A 16,812-nucleotide genomic window follows, 5' to 3' on the forward strand; every position below is an offset into this window, starting at 1 on the left:
TACTTCACCAATATCTGGACCAGATTTATATTAGGAGATCATGGACTTTAAGCCTGATGCTCTGATTGGATGAGAATTTGGGGGTCTGAAAGAGGAGTGAGTATATTTTGCATGTGGAAGGGATATGAATTGTTCTGTCCTGAATTGACTGCAGTAGATTGTTTGCAAAGCTGGCTGCAGCAATTCATTACATTCTGCATGTCCCTTTACTCTTCCCATTTAGAAACAGAGTCTCTTTCCCTTCTCCTGAATCTGGAATGGCCCTGTGACTTGCTTTGATCAATAAAATGTGGCAGAAATGATGGTGTGCAGCTTCTGAGGCCTGACATTGTGAAACCTTGCAGCTTCTACCTTTAATCTTTTGCAACACTCTTCTGAGACTTCCCAGGATGAAAGAAAACATGGAAGGCAAGACTAATCCATCAACCAGCACCAACGGACAGACTTGGGAGTGAGGCCATCTTGGGACTCCCAGCTCAGCGAACCCTCTTGGTAAACGCAACCCTATCAGTGAGCCCATACCAAGCCAGCCAATTCACAGAGATGTGAGAAATAATAAATTGTTACTGTTTTAAACCTCTAAATTTTTGTGTACTTTATTACACAGCAATAGATAACTGAAGCAGAAATTGACTTTGTTATCAAAAATCTTCTCCCAAAGAAAACCTCTGACTCAGATGGCTTCATAAGTGAATTCTATAATATTTTTGGAAGAAATAAAGCCATTCTGCACAAACACTTCCTAAAATAAAGGAAGAAGTAATATTTCATATCTAGTTTTTTGAGGTCGGCAAAACTGTGATGTAAATAACCAAGTATATTTATTACAAGGAAAGAAAGTGTTAGATCGATATTCCTCATGAACATAGGTGTAAATATCCCTAAGATAATATTGGAAAATTGAATCACGCAATATATAAAATGCAAAACATATCAATGCCAAGTGAGTTTTATCCCAGTAATGCAAGGTTGGTCTACTAATAATCAACCATTAATTTGCTATCTTAATAGAATAAAGGAGAAAATATGGTCATCTCAGTAGAGGCATAAAATTTTGAAATTTTAATGCCCATTTATGATTATTAAATACTCTGAAAGTAGGAATAGAAAGAAATTTCCTCTGATAAAGAACATCTATTAAAATCCTACAGTGAACAGACAGAATGCTTTCTCCCTAAGATCCAAAATAAGGCAAGGATATTTACTTTTATTCCTTCTATTCAACATTGTACTTGAGTCCTAGCCAGCAGTAGGTCAAGAAACATAAATAAAAGATTTAGAGACTGGAAATAAATATTGATTGATTGATTTAAATATTTATTTTCAAGTAGTAGGATTATTCACATAGAGATTTCCAAAGAATCCTGCTCCCATTGGGAATTTTTAAAGCAAAGAAATAGCCTGCTGGTGAATTATCAATAGATGGTAAAGCTATTTGGCAAAACTTGAGTGAGGAATAGGATCCTTATAGAATTTCAAAACATCTCTCCACATATCACTTATTCACTACAAAGAGAAAAAATAGTTATTTACTATGGAAAAACCTCACAGACAGCATTTTAATCAAGTGATCAAAGTTAATGTCACCAATAATGGGACAAAGTTAATGTCACCAATCATGTGCCTCTTGATATGATGCACTGAAAAAGACAAAACATCACCCATGTTGTATTCCTGCCCAAGATGCATCGCCTGAATCTAACCATGAAGAACTATTTTAAAAATCCAAAGTCAGGGACATTCTAAAAACTGACCCTTACTCCCTAAAAATGTCAAGGTCATAAAAATCTGAAGAATTAGAGTCAAGACAACTAAATGAATAAGAGATCTTGTATTGGATCCTGAAGTAGGGGAAAAAATGATATAGAGGACATAAAATTTGAATATAGGCAGTATAGTAAATATTATTATATTGATGCTAAATTCTCTGAATTTGATCAATGTATAATGGTTTTGTAGGAGGATGTCCTTGTTTTTAGGAAATATATATTGAATTATTAGGAAGTAAAGCGCCATTATATTTGCAATGTACTCTCAAATGATTTATAAAAAAAATAGATGTCTCTGTATGTGTGTCTAGATGAAGGATATGAAGGAGTACTTTATTGACCCTGCAACTCTTTTCAAATAATTTCAAAATAAAAAGTTTTTAAAAAGTGATGGTGGGGCCAGCCCCGTGGCAGAGTGGTTGAGTTTGTGTGCTCCACTTTGGCAGCCCGGGGTTTCTCTGGTTAGGATCCAGGGCGCTGACATGGCACCGCTCATCAAGCTGTGCTGAGGCGGTGCCCTACATAGCACAAGCAGGGGGACCTACAGCTAGGTTATACAGCTGTGTACTAGGGGGCTTTGGGGAGAAGAAGAAGAAAAAAAAAGAAGATTGGCAACAGTTGTTAGCTCAGGTGCCAATCTTAAAAAAATAAAATTTAAAAAAAAGTGATGGAAACTGTGATAAACAGAATAACAGATGCCCAGCCTACTGCATTCAAATCCAGTTTTAAAAAAATCCTCTGGACCAAAAAAAAAGACCAGCAGGTCACTTCCAACTCATGGGTCACCAGGTTGCAACCTCCTGAACTGTATAATCTCAAGTTCAAATTTCTTTCCTCAACCATCCTCAGTCTCAACCTAATTTGTCTTTCCAGACATGCCTTCCACTGCTCTCCACTCAGTCTTTGATGCTGGCTAACCTGCTCTGCCCCAGTGCTCCCAGAGACATTCTGTTCTTCACATCTGGGCTCATGCCGTCCTTCACCTTGGAAGCATTCTCATTTTCTCCATCTATGCATTTTCTCCTATTCTTCAAGTTCCTTCTTAAATTCCACCTCTTCTCTGAAATCTTTTCTAATGATGCCTGTCCATAATCATGGCCTCTTCCTCAGAACTCCGATGTATTTATGGTGTGCAACACACTATTGTATTGATTGATTAGTTGATCAAATAGAGGTCACAGCGTCTCAGCAGACTGAAGAGGCAGGATGCCGTGCCTGGGCACGTCTTCTGTTTAATGACTTTCTCTTTTACCTGATGCTCCTCTTTGTTCAGATAGACTTTGCCAGCTGATCCCCAGTCTCTCAAGAAGTGTAGTATATTTCTACACTAACATACATGGCAAATTTCAAACCAGTCATTATTGTTCCCAGACTTACTAAGTATAAAACTAGGGCTCCCATAACTAGTTTGTACTCATCTTTAACAATCTGGGAAGACCATACCAGAAACATATCAGACATATATTCTTTTCCTCAGAAGGCACAGGCAGTTTTCATTGAGTATGAACAGTGAATGAAGAGATATCAAGACTGTATCTCTGCTCATCGCAAACAGGCAACTCAGAAAATTGTTCCTACTTTAAATTTTAGACAAACGGACCAGTCTCCATCCCATAGTTTTTCCACAAAACAACCTATCACAGAATTATAGTGGTACATCTTAAACCGAATCAAGCAACTGCTTGGTTCACTGTCCTCCCTCCCTCAACCCCAGGTCCTCCACCTCATTTTGTAGGAAAACAAAACAAAACAAAACACGTGGAGGAATAGTGAGAATAAATTAATCACTCAAGCGTACACAATTAGCGGGAAAGATGGGTCGAGAATCTAGGTCTCATAACTTATTTTTTAAAATTTTTGCTGCATTTCAACCTCTCAGATTTCACCCTTCAGTGTGAAAACTACATCTGTTAGGTTATAGCAGCTACTGTGGCTGTGGAAGCATTCTACTTCTGCACATGTGGCAACTGCAAGGAAAGGTGGAAGGCCTGATATTCTCCAAGAGCTTTAAGGCACCAATTTTAACCCCAAAGAGAAGACATTTCCCATTTAGCCTTTGGTTTTACCATTTGTTTCTTCCCGGTGTGCAAGGTAACAGAGCCCTAATACATACAAATGGTCCTAGGGACTCTAGGGAGAGGGAGCTGCTAAAAGGAAACAGTACCAAATAAGTTCAGTTTATTCTTCATCATACAAAACACATTCCTTCAGACTTACTGTAGCCTTGTGCATACCATTGGACTAAAAATAGACCCAGTGTTTATTCCTGGAACATTGTTTGCTTTACTATTGTTAAATTCTCCGGGCAAAGTCGTTTTTCCCAAGAGATCACATTTGGGGCTCACAAAAGCTCAGGTTTTCCTGGACTTACTCCTGCAACACACCCTTCCCTCCCAGCCCCTCATAATCTGAACATAGGCCCTGTCGTTTAGCCATACACTATCTTCAGCAAGCCATCTCTCGCCCCTATGCCTCTATCTTCTCACCTGTAAAATGGGAAGAGTAACAATAACCGCTCTAGTTATTGCACAAGTCTTGTGCAGCTCTAATTACATAAATATATGTAGAGGCATTTTATAAATTTTAAATACTGAACAAATGCATAAGATCATTATGGTTATCAGAGCCCCCTAAGAGCTAGATTTCTTCAATACTACCTGTTATGATTTAATATTAAAGAGAGAGCGAGAGAAAGATATTGGAAAGATTTCTCTAAATGACATCTTTATACTTTTGGCCTATCCCTCTGGTCATTTGCAGCTCCTGACATGCATGCAGTTTCTCTCACCCCTCCACCCTGCTATATTGCCAGAAAATGTTTCCTGACTTGATCTGCCAGTGAAAAAAATGTCGATAACTTGTATAAAGTCTATATAAAGTGCAGAGTGCCATCTTATAATCAATAATGGGAAAAATGATTATAAATGGGGTTGAATTTCTTGTGATGTGTGAGTCTGTATGGATTTCTCCAGAGGACTCCTGATGAACAGATCCCCTATAGACTGCTATGTGACACAGGGAACCCCGTCTAGAAAGAATCAAATAATCAGACAAACTGCTTTAAAAGGACTTTGTTCTAACTAGTCTATGTACTGTGCGCTTCTTTTTATATAAGTCTAATATACCATGAGCTCCTGAAAGTCAATGATAAGGTCTTATAAGTCGAATAAGTCTTTTAACACTTACAGAGATAATTAATAGCAAAAGTAATTTAGTGGCAGTATAGTGTCATTGAACCAATTATCATCAAAACCTGAACCTTTAAACTCCTTTTAAAATAGTGTAACAAAGGTCTGGGTTGAGACAGCCTTTATTGATAGCCATGTATGGCCAAGGTGTGGTTGGAGTCAGTAGTGACAAAACTGAGTTAAACTAATTAACCCATGTGGAACTAAAACTTTGGTATTTTAGAATTAAGTTAACCACTCAGAGACAAAGCAATAGTAGCTCCTATTGATGTTCTTAGCATTAACTAAAGTTACAAAAAGTTAACTATTGTAACTTTTGTTTTGGCCTGACAGGGAAATAAAGAGAAAGGAAACATGTTTGTATACCTATTATGTTTCATGTTCACTGTCAAAATTCACAGCAATCCTGTGAGGTAGGAAGGGAGGTCATTGTTCTATTAATCTGAAGTAGGGAGCGATCTTCAAGATGACTCATCCATGCCTTAAACCAGGTCTTCTGACTCCCAGACCAAATCTGTTTTCAATTTTACCTATAAATATGAGCATCTCATATTTCAGTGCTTTTTATTCAGAAAGTCAAAGACCTTTTAAACATGAATTCACTGTCAATGGTGAAAAGGCAGTGAGTTAGATGGGAATATCATGACCTTTATTTTACAGAGGAATGAATTCAGGTCCAAAGACATGAAGAGGCTTGCTTCCAATCAACCAATGAGTAGCTATAATGCCCGGGTTTATTATATATCATTCATTCATCTAATTATTAATTTGATAAATGTTTGTTAATGACCTACTATGAGCCAGGTATCTGGAAGATCCTGGGAAGTCAGCAATGAACAAAAGAGATGGAAATCCCTGCCCTTCTGGAACTCAAATGTTAGTGGGAGGAATCAGACAATAAAGCAGCAAGGGGCTAAGGACAGGGTGTCTGTGTGCATATTGAAATTTTAATTAGAATCACAGAGGAAGTCTCACTGAAAAGATATTTGAGTAACACTCTGAAGGAGGTTGGGGGTGGGGGAAGCCATGCAGATATCTAGGGAGAGCATTCCAGAAGAGGGAACTGTGTGGTCAGTTATTCTAGGTGCAAACGTGCCTGGCTTGGTGGACGTACAGCAAGTTTAGTGTGGCTGTGACTGGGTGAGTGAGGGGAAAAAAGTTGAAAGTGAGGTCAGAAAGATAGCAGTCATTGGGCCTGAGGATGGAGGGGATATACGTAAGTCTTCTGAGGCCTTGAAGGCTATCACCGCAGCTTTGCCTTTTATTCAGTAAGATGGGAAGTCATCAGGATGCTTTGAGCAGAGATGTGACCATAGCTTTTAACATGATGTGATCACTCTGGTGACCATATTAAGAACAAATTAAGTACACTCAAAGTGTGTAGAAATGGAGAACATTTAGGATGCTAAATCATTAATTCGAGTGAGAGATGCTGGTAGCTTGGACCAGGCTTCTAGCAGTGGAGGGAGTGCAAGTGGTATATTCTGGTTAAGCCTTAGGACTGTCACTCCTGCTGTCTTGTCACTCACATCACTTAGATAAATGCCCGATGTTTATAAAGATGATTTTTTAAAAAAAAACTAAAGTAGACAAGAAAGCAAAACAACTTTTGGCCTTGAAGGGCAGTTATGGAGTAAGCAAACAGCTTATTTAGTTTCTCTCTTGGGAAAATTAAGCACAGATAATAAAATCCTAATTGCTTGAAACCCTATTTTCAGCTAGATGTGACAGCAATCACTTAAAAGACTCACAGATCTCGTAAAACTCAGCCTCATCTGTCATCATTTTTCTATTCTTGACTAGAAGACAGTAATTCCCCAGTTTAGCTGTTCTTTGTACACATGATTGGCATTTGTTTCACGGGCAAATTCAAGTCACAGAACATTCTGTGGCCAGCATATTGAGCATATTTAGTAGGGTAGGGTACATCTCAGAAACTGCGATAGATTCGTGAGGACAGCCTTGCTCCTCAGAGGTCTTGTTCCCAGCCCTAAGTGCCCCTCCATGGAACCCAGAGATGCTAGCACCAATTGAACAGTGTTTGCTCCTCAGAAGTGTGGGTTACAGCTCCATGGGGCAGCTTATCCAAGCTTTTAAATTTAATCATTCAACCTTATCACTTCTCCCATCCCTAGAGGTGGTAGCTGCTTCCTGTAGTTTCTACCTCAGTAATAATTTCCTGTACCCATTTTTTGCCCTATACCTAGTGAACAATTTTTATACTTAATTAACAGTTATTCATATTATATTTTTTACTTTTAAAATTACTTGTGATATTTACCTCCTAACTGGACCCTGATTGAATCAGAAATTGAAACCAAGACCGTCGCAAGAAACAAGCCCTCTAAGATGGAATTTGAGATTGGTTTGGTTGCATCCTTGGGCTTGAACTCAGTGCCAAGCTTCTGACCGTGGTCAATGGCATACTAGTAATTTATGGAGTGCAGTAGTGTCACACTGAATCAAATTATTACCTGTGATTGATTGCATTGATGTGCCTACTGAAGCAAGTGCCTCAGGGTATCAAGTGTCTCACATCTGCAAAGACCCACGTCAAGTTACATGTTCACACATTCTGAGGATTGGGATATAGATGTCTTTGGGGTGCATTATTCAGACTACCACAAGACCACAGCATTAATTCTATGGTTTTCCATTGAATTGGCCATGTGAAAATGTGAGATAGGCTAAGTTTGAAAGCCACCGTACAGAATGAAAGAGCTGAACTCTTTAAGACTGTCAAAGACATGAAGAGAGGAAAGAGGAACTGTTGAAGATTGAAGGAGGTTGATAAACATGATAACTAAGTGCAACACCCACACACAGGATTCTGGAATAGAAAGAAAAAAAGACGTTGTTTGGATAGTAGGTAAAATTTGAAGGGGTTTGTGGATTGAGTAATAGTGTTATATTAATATTGACTTCCTGATTGGGAGGATGGTACGGTGGTAAAGTAGGAAACCGTCCTCATTTTGTGTAGTCTCATCCTGAAGTATTTACATTGATGGGGCATCATTTCAGAAATTGTGTGTGTGTGTGTGTGTGTGTGTGTAGGGAAGCAGAGAGCAAATGTGGAAAAATAACAATTAGGGAATCTGAGTAAAGAAGATATGGAAATTCTTTAATTATTATAGTAATTTTTTGTAGGCTTGAAACTTATGAAATAAAAATATATTAAGGTAAAAAATACAAATTATCAGTATCAGTAATTTAAAAAAGACATCCATATAGATCCTATGAACAGCAAAAAGACTAAAAGAGGATATTATAAGAACTTTATACAGTTGATAATTTTGATAACATAATTTCCTCAAAAAGACAATTGATTAAAACAGACAGATGAAGAAGTAGAATCATAATAGTCTCACATCTGCCAACATGTTGAATCTGTTATTTAAAATCTTCCTATAAAGAAAACCACAGAATGGGAGAAAATATTTGCAAATCATATATCTGATAAGGGGTTAATATCCAAAATATATAAAGAACTCATACAATGCAACACAAAAAAAGAACAAACAATCCAATTTAAAAAATAGGCAGAGACTCTGAATAGACATTTTTCCAAAGAAGATGTACAGAAAGCCAACTGGTACAGGAAAAGGTGCTCAGTATCACTAATCATCAGGGAAATGCAAATCGAAACCACAATGAGATGTCATCTCACACCTGTTAGAATGGTTATCATCAAAAAAACAAGTGTTGGTGAGGATGTGGAGAAAAGGAAACACTGTGCACGGCTGGTACGAACGTAAATGGGTGCAGCCACTATGAAAAACACTATGGATGTTCCTTAAAGAATTAAAAACAGATCTACCATATGATCTAGCAATTCTACTTCTGGGTATTTATCCAAAGGAAATGAAATCACTATCTCCAAGGGATATTTGCACCCCCATGTTGATAGCAGCATTATTTACAATAGCCAAGACATAGAAACAACCTGAGTATTCATTGACAGATGAATAGATAAAGAAAATGTGATATACATATACAATGGAATATTATTCAGCCATAAAAAAGAAAGAAATCTTGTCCTTTGCAACAATATGGATGGACCTTGAGGGCATTATGCTAAGTGAATTAAGTAAGAGAAAGAAAAATACTGTATGAGCTCACTGATATGTGGAATCTAAAAAACTGAACTTGTAAAACAGAGAGCACACTGATGGTTGCCACAGGTGGGAATGGGTGGGGAGGGGTGGAAAAAATGGAAGAAGATGGATAAAAGGGAAAAACTTCTGGTTCTAAGATAAATAAGTTCTGGGGATGTAATGTACAGCATGATAACTGTATATTTTAAACTTGCTAAGACAGTACATCTTAAAAGTTCTCATGGCGAGAAAAAAATTGTAACTATGTGAGGTGATGAATGTTAACTAAACTTATCATGATCATTTCACAATACGTACATATATCAAATAATTATCTTGTACTCCTGAAACTTATACAATGTTACACATCAGTTGTATCTCAGTAAAGCTAGGGGTAAAAAGGAGAATCCCAAACCTGGATGACGTAATGGGTAAATTCTTTCTGATGTTTAAGGAAGATATAATACCAATGTTGCACAACATTTTCCTGAGAACAGGAAAAGGAGGAACATTTTACAGCTCATTTTAAGAAGCCAGCATAACCTTGTTGCAAAGGACATTTGCAAGAAAAGGAAAATTATAGACTAATTTCTCTCATGAGCATAGATGCAAAAGCCTTTTGAAGAATTAGCAAATCAAATTCAGCACTCTACAAAGAATGGATACACATCATGACCAAGTAGGGTTAATCCAGATTTTCAAAGGTGATTTAATTTTGTTTTTTTTTTAAAGATTTTTTTATTTTTTCCTTTTTCTCCCCAAAGCCCCCCAGTACATAGTTGTATATTCTTCGTTGTGGGTCCTTCTAGTTGTGGCATGTGGGACGCTGCCTCAGCGTGGTCTGACGAGCAGTGCCATGTCCGTGCCCGGGATTCGAACCGACGAAACACTGGGCCACCTGCAGCGGAGCGCGCAAACTTAACCACTCGGCCACGGGGCCAGCCCCAAAGGTGATTTAATTTTTAAAAATCAATCAATGTAATACACATTGACAAAAAAAAAAAGGGAGAAAACATCATCATTTCAATAGATGCAATAAAAATATTTAAAAGGGAAAAGAACTCCTAGAAATCAAAAAGAAAGATACACAACCCAGTAGAAAACTATGTAGGATAGCTGAATAATTCACAAAAGAATATTTAAATGGTGTGTGTATGTATATATATATATATATATATATATATATATATATATATATATATATAAAGGTTCTCAACTTCATTTGTCACTAGAGAAATGCAAAATAAAACCTTGATATAATACCACCACACAACCACCAGGATAGCTAAAATGATAAAGATAAACAATACCTTATGTTAGTGAGAATGTAGACCAACTGAAACTCATAAATTGTTGGTGGGAGTGTAAATTGCTACAGACATTCTAGAAAACTATTTGGTGGTATCTACTAGAAACTAAATATATACTCTGTTCCGGCAACCCCACTCCTAGGTATATATACCCTACAGAAATGAGTCCATGTGTTTACCAAAAGACATGTTTGTAGAAGCAGTATTCATAACAGCCAAAAACTGGAAACAACCCAAATGCTCATCAACAATGGAATGGAAAAATAAGTTGTGGTATAGTCCCGCAATTACAGTCCTGATTCTCAACCTTTTTGGTCTCGGGACCTCTTTACATTCTAAAAATTATTGCAGAATCCGAGGAGCTTTTGTTTATGTGGGTTATACCTATTAACATTTACTGGAAATTAAAACTGAGAAATTTTTTTAAACAGGAATACATCCATCATCACATATCATGTAGCCTCTGGAAAACTCCACTGGACGCTCATGACAGAATCAGGGTGAAAAGGCAAACGACCTCTTAGTGTTACTATGAAAAAGGTCCAAACCTTGTGGACACTGAAAAGATCCCAGGAACCCCAGGAGTCCCTCAGTCCTACTTTGAGAACTTCTACTTATACAATGATGCAATTGAACAAACATGCAAAAATATGGATTAATTTCCAAAACTTAATGAAGCCTGATGCAAAAGAGTACACACCATATGATATCGTTTATATAAAAAGTCCAGGAACAGGCAAAACCAAACTATGCTGTTAGGAGTCAGAATAGAAGAGTATGACTGGAAGGGAGCACAAGGGGATCCTTTGAGGAGCTCTTAATGCTCCATTTCTTAATCTGGGTGCTGGTTCTAAGGTGTGTTCTGTTTGTGGAAACTTACAGATCTGTACTTTTATAATGCTTTTCTGTATACGTATTACACTTCAATAAAGAGTAAAACAAATAAAAATATTCTAAAAACTTAGTGAGCTGCTAATCTATGTATTTCTACTCAGAGCCACAAATTCTGTCCAGAAAGAGTCTTTGAGTCTGAGAATTCCAGGCTTCCAGCAACAAGCTTTCTGACTTCAGCCCACCCCTCTCTGGCCCTCACATTAATGACCTCAGTTTGAGGCGATTTTAAACAATAGTTCTGAGTGTGGAGGCACCACCATAATCTACTTGTTGGTCCCCAGCTGTTTCCCAGATGCATCTTCACAAGAAAAACCTTTGTCCCTTTTGTAGGGTGGAAAACACTTACTAGGGATTGGCCTGAGGCAATGTTTCTCTTTTATCACAATCCCGTTCCTAAATCTCCTGTCTCCCCATCTCCTCTCTCACTGACTTTACTGGAGATAAACAAACGTTCTTAATCTTTTTTATGCCACAAACCCCCTTGGAACTTTGGTGAAGCTTGTAGACACAGAATAATGTTTTTAAGTGCATAAAATAAAATGCATAGGGTTGCAGGAAAAATTAGATTGAAATACAGTTGTGAAAATATTAAAAACATAATTCTGATATTATAGATGTTTATTAATTCGTGAAAATTAATATTTAAAATACTCAAAATTAATTCAATATCTAGCAGTGGGTCTACTAAAATTTCAAAGTAGGAAAGAACATACGGAAGGACACCAATAGTGCTCTCTGTTTTATGCCCCAAATTTCTCCTCTTTCAAGTGATATAAGTGCCAAGTGATGATGTCCTCCAGGAGACATTCTATGGCAACCAGTGTTCGTTCCTTCAGCCAAAAGACCCACAGTAAAGGCATGAGTGTTTTTTCTTCTGTTCCACAGGGAAGGTGGATTGAATAGTTGAGTCTTATCATCTGACAGAGGCAGCACCTTGTCAATGTTGCAGAAAAAAAACTATGTATAGATTTTTTACAAAAAAAAGCTGTGTAGTGAAGATAATTGGCAAAACACTTTTTAAATACCATCCAAAAATAAATAAATTCCAGATGAACTGAAGATAGAAATTTAAAATAGTAAACCATATAAGGAACTAAAAGAAAATACAGCATTACACCAAGACAGAAACTATAATAAAAAGACGAAAAACTGTGACTCACGAAATTATTTGGAGAAAAAGACCCCATAAATAAGGTTAAAAATCAAATGATAAATGTAGAAATACAATTGAAATCCATGACAATGTGTTCAGTCATCATATATAAACAATATCTAAAAATCATTATAACACAACCAGAGGCATTTACAACCAGAATGTACAACTCTGTACGGGCGGCCGGGGTGGGGTGGGGGCTGGGGAGGAGAAGAAGAAGGAAAAAAAAGATTGGCAACAGATCTTAGCTCAGGTGCCAATCCTTAAAAAAAAGAATCATTATCAACAAAACCAGATCCCGGGTGCGGACATGGCACCGAATGGCAAGCCATGCTGTTGTAGGCATCCCACATATAAGTAAAGGAAGAAGGGCACAGATATTAGCTCAGGGCCAGTCTTCCTCAGGAAAAAAAAGGAGGATTGGCAGATGTTAGCTCAGGGCTAATCTTCCTCGGGGGGGAAAAAAAAACAAAAAACTCAGACCTGGTTTAAATTAACAGATGACAAATATAAGATGATTAACTCAATTTTCTTTAGGATTCACCTTGTACAGTTGATAATTCGTGAGGGTTAATGAAAATGTCAATTGAATGGGATCCAGCTGTTCAATGTATTCTCTATATTTAAAACAAAGTATCAGGGAATTTTCTTTTTAAGAGAGTATTATTTGAGTGAACTTGATTCCCAAAGTGTAGGGATTATACTTGTTTTAATTAAAATCCTTTGCATTGTACTTAGCAGGGAGCCTTACACAGATGCATATTTAATGATGATGTTGGTCTATAATAATGTTCACACAATATGTGAAATATTTTGTAATTGCATAGACTTCTTTATGACAGCAAACATGGCTGACTAGATCAATGTCATTTTTTAAAAAGCTGTGTATAATGTTTTTAATTAATAGACTTTATTTTTTAGAGAATTTGAGTGGAAAGTAGAGAGAGGTCCCACATACTTCTCCCCTGTGTGGTACATTAGTTACATCAATGAACCTACACAGAAACATTAACAATTCAAGTTCATAGTTTACATTAGGGTTTATTTCTCATGTTGTACTTTCTATAGGTCTTGACCAAATGTATAAAGACAAGTATTCATCATTATAGTATCATAGCGAAGAGTTTCACTGCCCTAAAAGTCCTGTGTGCTCTGCCTATTTGTCTCTTTCTCTCCCCAGCCCTCTGGCAAACGCTGATCCTTTTACTGTCTCTGTAGTTTGCCTTTTCCCAAATGTCATATAGTTGGAATCATATAGTATGTCGCCTTTTCGGATTGGCTTCTTTCACTTAGTAATATACATTTAAAGTTTCCATGTCTATTGTGTGGCTTGATAGTGACAAATAAAAATGGCAAGCAATAGGATATATTGGAATATATGAGGAAGCCGTTTGGTATAAACCTAACTCGGCCTGACTTTGTTTTTTCCAAAAGGGCCTGACTGTGGCTATTGAGCACGCATTATATATCTGCTTAGACATTTCCTACGGCCAGAACAAAGGCCCTTGAGATAAAGGTGCAACTTCCCCCCACATTAGCATTTCCTTAGGGATAAGCATCTTTCCTTAGGCTAGGAACGGATTGCTGCACTCACCTTTGACCAGCCAGCTCACCTGTGACCAGTCAGCTGGAGACAACAGACTGCCACCCTGCTGTGTTCACTGAGACAGAAGACCTACCTGCTGTTTCCATCAATTGCTGTGCCGACAGAGCAGTCTCACGACTGTTGTAAAAGGGACATTTCAATCCTATGTGAAACATCCTCTCTGGGGGTATATAACCACTCTGTGCACCCCACTTCTTTGGTGCCCTTTCTTCCTTCGGGAAGAAAGGCCCCAGGTTATAATCCTCAGACTTAAGCTCAGAATAAACTCACCCAAATTTTCATTGATAGATTGGTTATGGATTATTTTCGTCGCCAATAGCTTATTTCTTTTCAGCACCAAATAATATTCCATTGTCTGGGTTTACCACAGTTTATGTATTTATCCATTTACCTACTGAAGGACGTGTTGGTATCTCATTTTTTTGTACGATGTAGATCATCTTTTCATATGCTTATTGCTCATCTATATAATCTTTGGTGAGGTGCCTGTTCACCATCTTTTGCCCATTTTTAAAATGCAATGTTTGTTTTCTTACTGTTGTTTTAAGAGGTTTTTATTTGCATAGGTTTTTGAGATTAAAAAAAAATAAAGCCAGACACGATGAGCCCCATTTCTGTCTGTCCTGGTTTTATCTGTAAGGAGCTTGTCTTTGATGTGGAACTCAGACACCTGTTGGTCATGCAAGTAATGTCAAGGTGGTTGGTAATAGGTGCAGTGGTCAAAGCAGTTACAAGAAATGGCATGCGAGCATTGAACAATGTTTCAATCTGAAGGTGTTGTCTCTAGCCCTGACACTTGATATAACCAGCCCATCCCCATGTGAGTTTGTGGACCCTTCCCTGACTCCCACGTTAGCACAGTTAAAACTCTAAGAAGTCCTGGTGAAAAGAGTTGCTTAATTTAGTTTTAAATGCTGTTCCTAAACTTCTTTGACAAGAAACCCACTAACATGCTACAGAACCAATGCTCCACTGAACACACTTTTGGAAACGCTGGTGGAAACAGGTATTAAACTCTGCCTTCAGCTCGCTGGGCAAGTCTTTTCTGCCTTGTGTTGAAATCTCTAATTAACCTAACAATGACCTTTCCTCAGTAAGCTGAGTGTTAACTGATTCTGGGAGATTGTGTCAGCAAACCAGAACACATTTAAAGCTTCATGTTTTTGTAAGGATTCCATCTGCTCAGAAGTCGCGCCATCCAAGCTACCAATTCCTGACAGCCGAGTAACTTGAATGTTTTCCTTGTTCTTTGTTCATTTTTTATTTTTTTATTCCTTATTCATTTTCTATAAAAACTTGCTGTTTTCTCCCCTGCCTCACGGTTCTCTGGGCTCTTGAGAATGCAAACTGCCTGCTTCATGAAGTGTTAAATAAAGTTTGTTTGTATCACCTAAATTGTCTTGTTTTTTAAAAAAAACTTTAAACAATTTGGAGGAAAGGTTTGGCATGCATTGAGGACTTATTAAATCTTTACTGAATCTAAGGACAAGGAAAGATCACCTGACCTCCATATTCTTGATCTTTTCAGGAAGAGAAAAGGGGCCAATGTCCCCTTTATTGTGAGTTGGTACTACTATAAATGCTAATTTCCTTTCACCCCCATGACAATCCTGGCATTTATTGGATCATTAGTTGTTCATGACTCTGTTTTTTCTCTAAAAGATTTAAGTTATATTGATAACTTTTTTTGAAATTTTCCCAGAAGATTGAGAGGACTAAATTCTCTCTGTGGAAATCTGGAGTGAGAGATTTGGGAGTGGAAAAAGCAGGTTAAAATAAATAAATAAAGGATTGAAATGCTAAACAGAAAAGGTATAAACATCCTGGCATTTCTGTTTTAATGACGCTTTGATTTTCTTAACTTTGTCTGCTGAGCGAGACAGAGGTCGATCAAGAGCCAAATTCTTGTTAGGGTCCAAAACTCCATGTAAAGTTTCAAGTTATTTTGAATGTATATATAAGTGTGTATGGAGGCCTCTAAAGTATTAAAATGAAGGGTTTCTATGATACTTAAGTTTTATTGGAGACTAAGGTAATTGGTTCTGATTTTGTACAAAGCTGTGAATAACAATTATGAACATTTAATGAGCCGTTATTATGTGCCAGGCATTATGTTATATTTAACATGCATTATTGTATTTAAGCCTCACAAGAACCCTGTGAGGTAGGAAGTATTATTATTCTAATTTTATAGTTCTGGAGCCAGGAGTGGATCTTGTGTTCCTTAACCACCATGCTACCTGGCCTGCTGGGAAGAACAGTAGTTTCAGGAACTGCCTTGGATTCGATCCAAGCCGCCTGCCTTTCTGAGAATGAAGCTTTCTTAATGGCTTGAATTATCTGTTAATTCCTTACTTGAATTCTGTATGGCCTTTTAAAGAATTGATTAGCTGCATGGCCGACAGGCCACGGGACAGAGATCTGCCTGGCATGATTTCTGGGACATCTGATGAGAGCACAATGTTCCCAACTGACTTAAGAGAACTAAACCGGGTAAAATTTATGATTTCCCTCACTTGTGTATAGTTTGACTTTGAAATGCTCCTGCATTATAGTAAAACTAAGTTGTTTCCTCAAAACAGTTATATGTTCCGAGCCCAGTGGATTGGGTAGGAGACGGTGGTATCACTGAAGAACTGCAGGTAGGATCAAGGTAAAATTCAGTGGCCTTTGTTAGAGAAATGTTTTCCAGGTAGTGTCAGTGAAGAATATACCTGACATCCATCGAGGATGAAATGGGTAGCCCTACCTCATTTATTTATTATGTCATTATCAGAAATCTTCTTGTGTGTTTGCTA

General features: G+C 37.5%; 1 long non-coding RNA gene across 1 annotated transcript in view; it reads left to right on the plus strand.

Annotated features, from left to right (window-relative positions):
* Positions 1-2,151, plus strand: part of LOC106831138 (uncharacterized) — a 56,272-nt gene extending 54,121 nt beyond the window's left edge. Inside the window, exon 4 of the long non-coding RNA XR_011498323.1 lies at positions 224-2,151. This is a non-coding gene — a long non-coding RNA (uncharacterized lncRNA). The remainder of the gene's footprint in view (positions 1-223) is intronic.
* Positions 2,152-16,812: the final 14,661 nt, after the last annotated feature.

The sequence above is a fragment of the Equus asinus genome, chromosome 25, assembly GCF_041296235.1.
Source record: "Equus asinus isolate D_3611 breed Donkey chromosome 25, EquAss-T2T_v2, whole genome shotgun sequence".
NCBI lineage: Eukaryota > Metazoa > Chordata > Mammalia > Perissodactyla > Equidae > Equus > Equus asinus.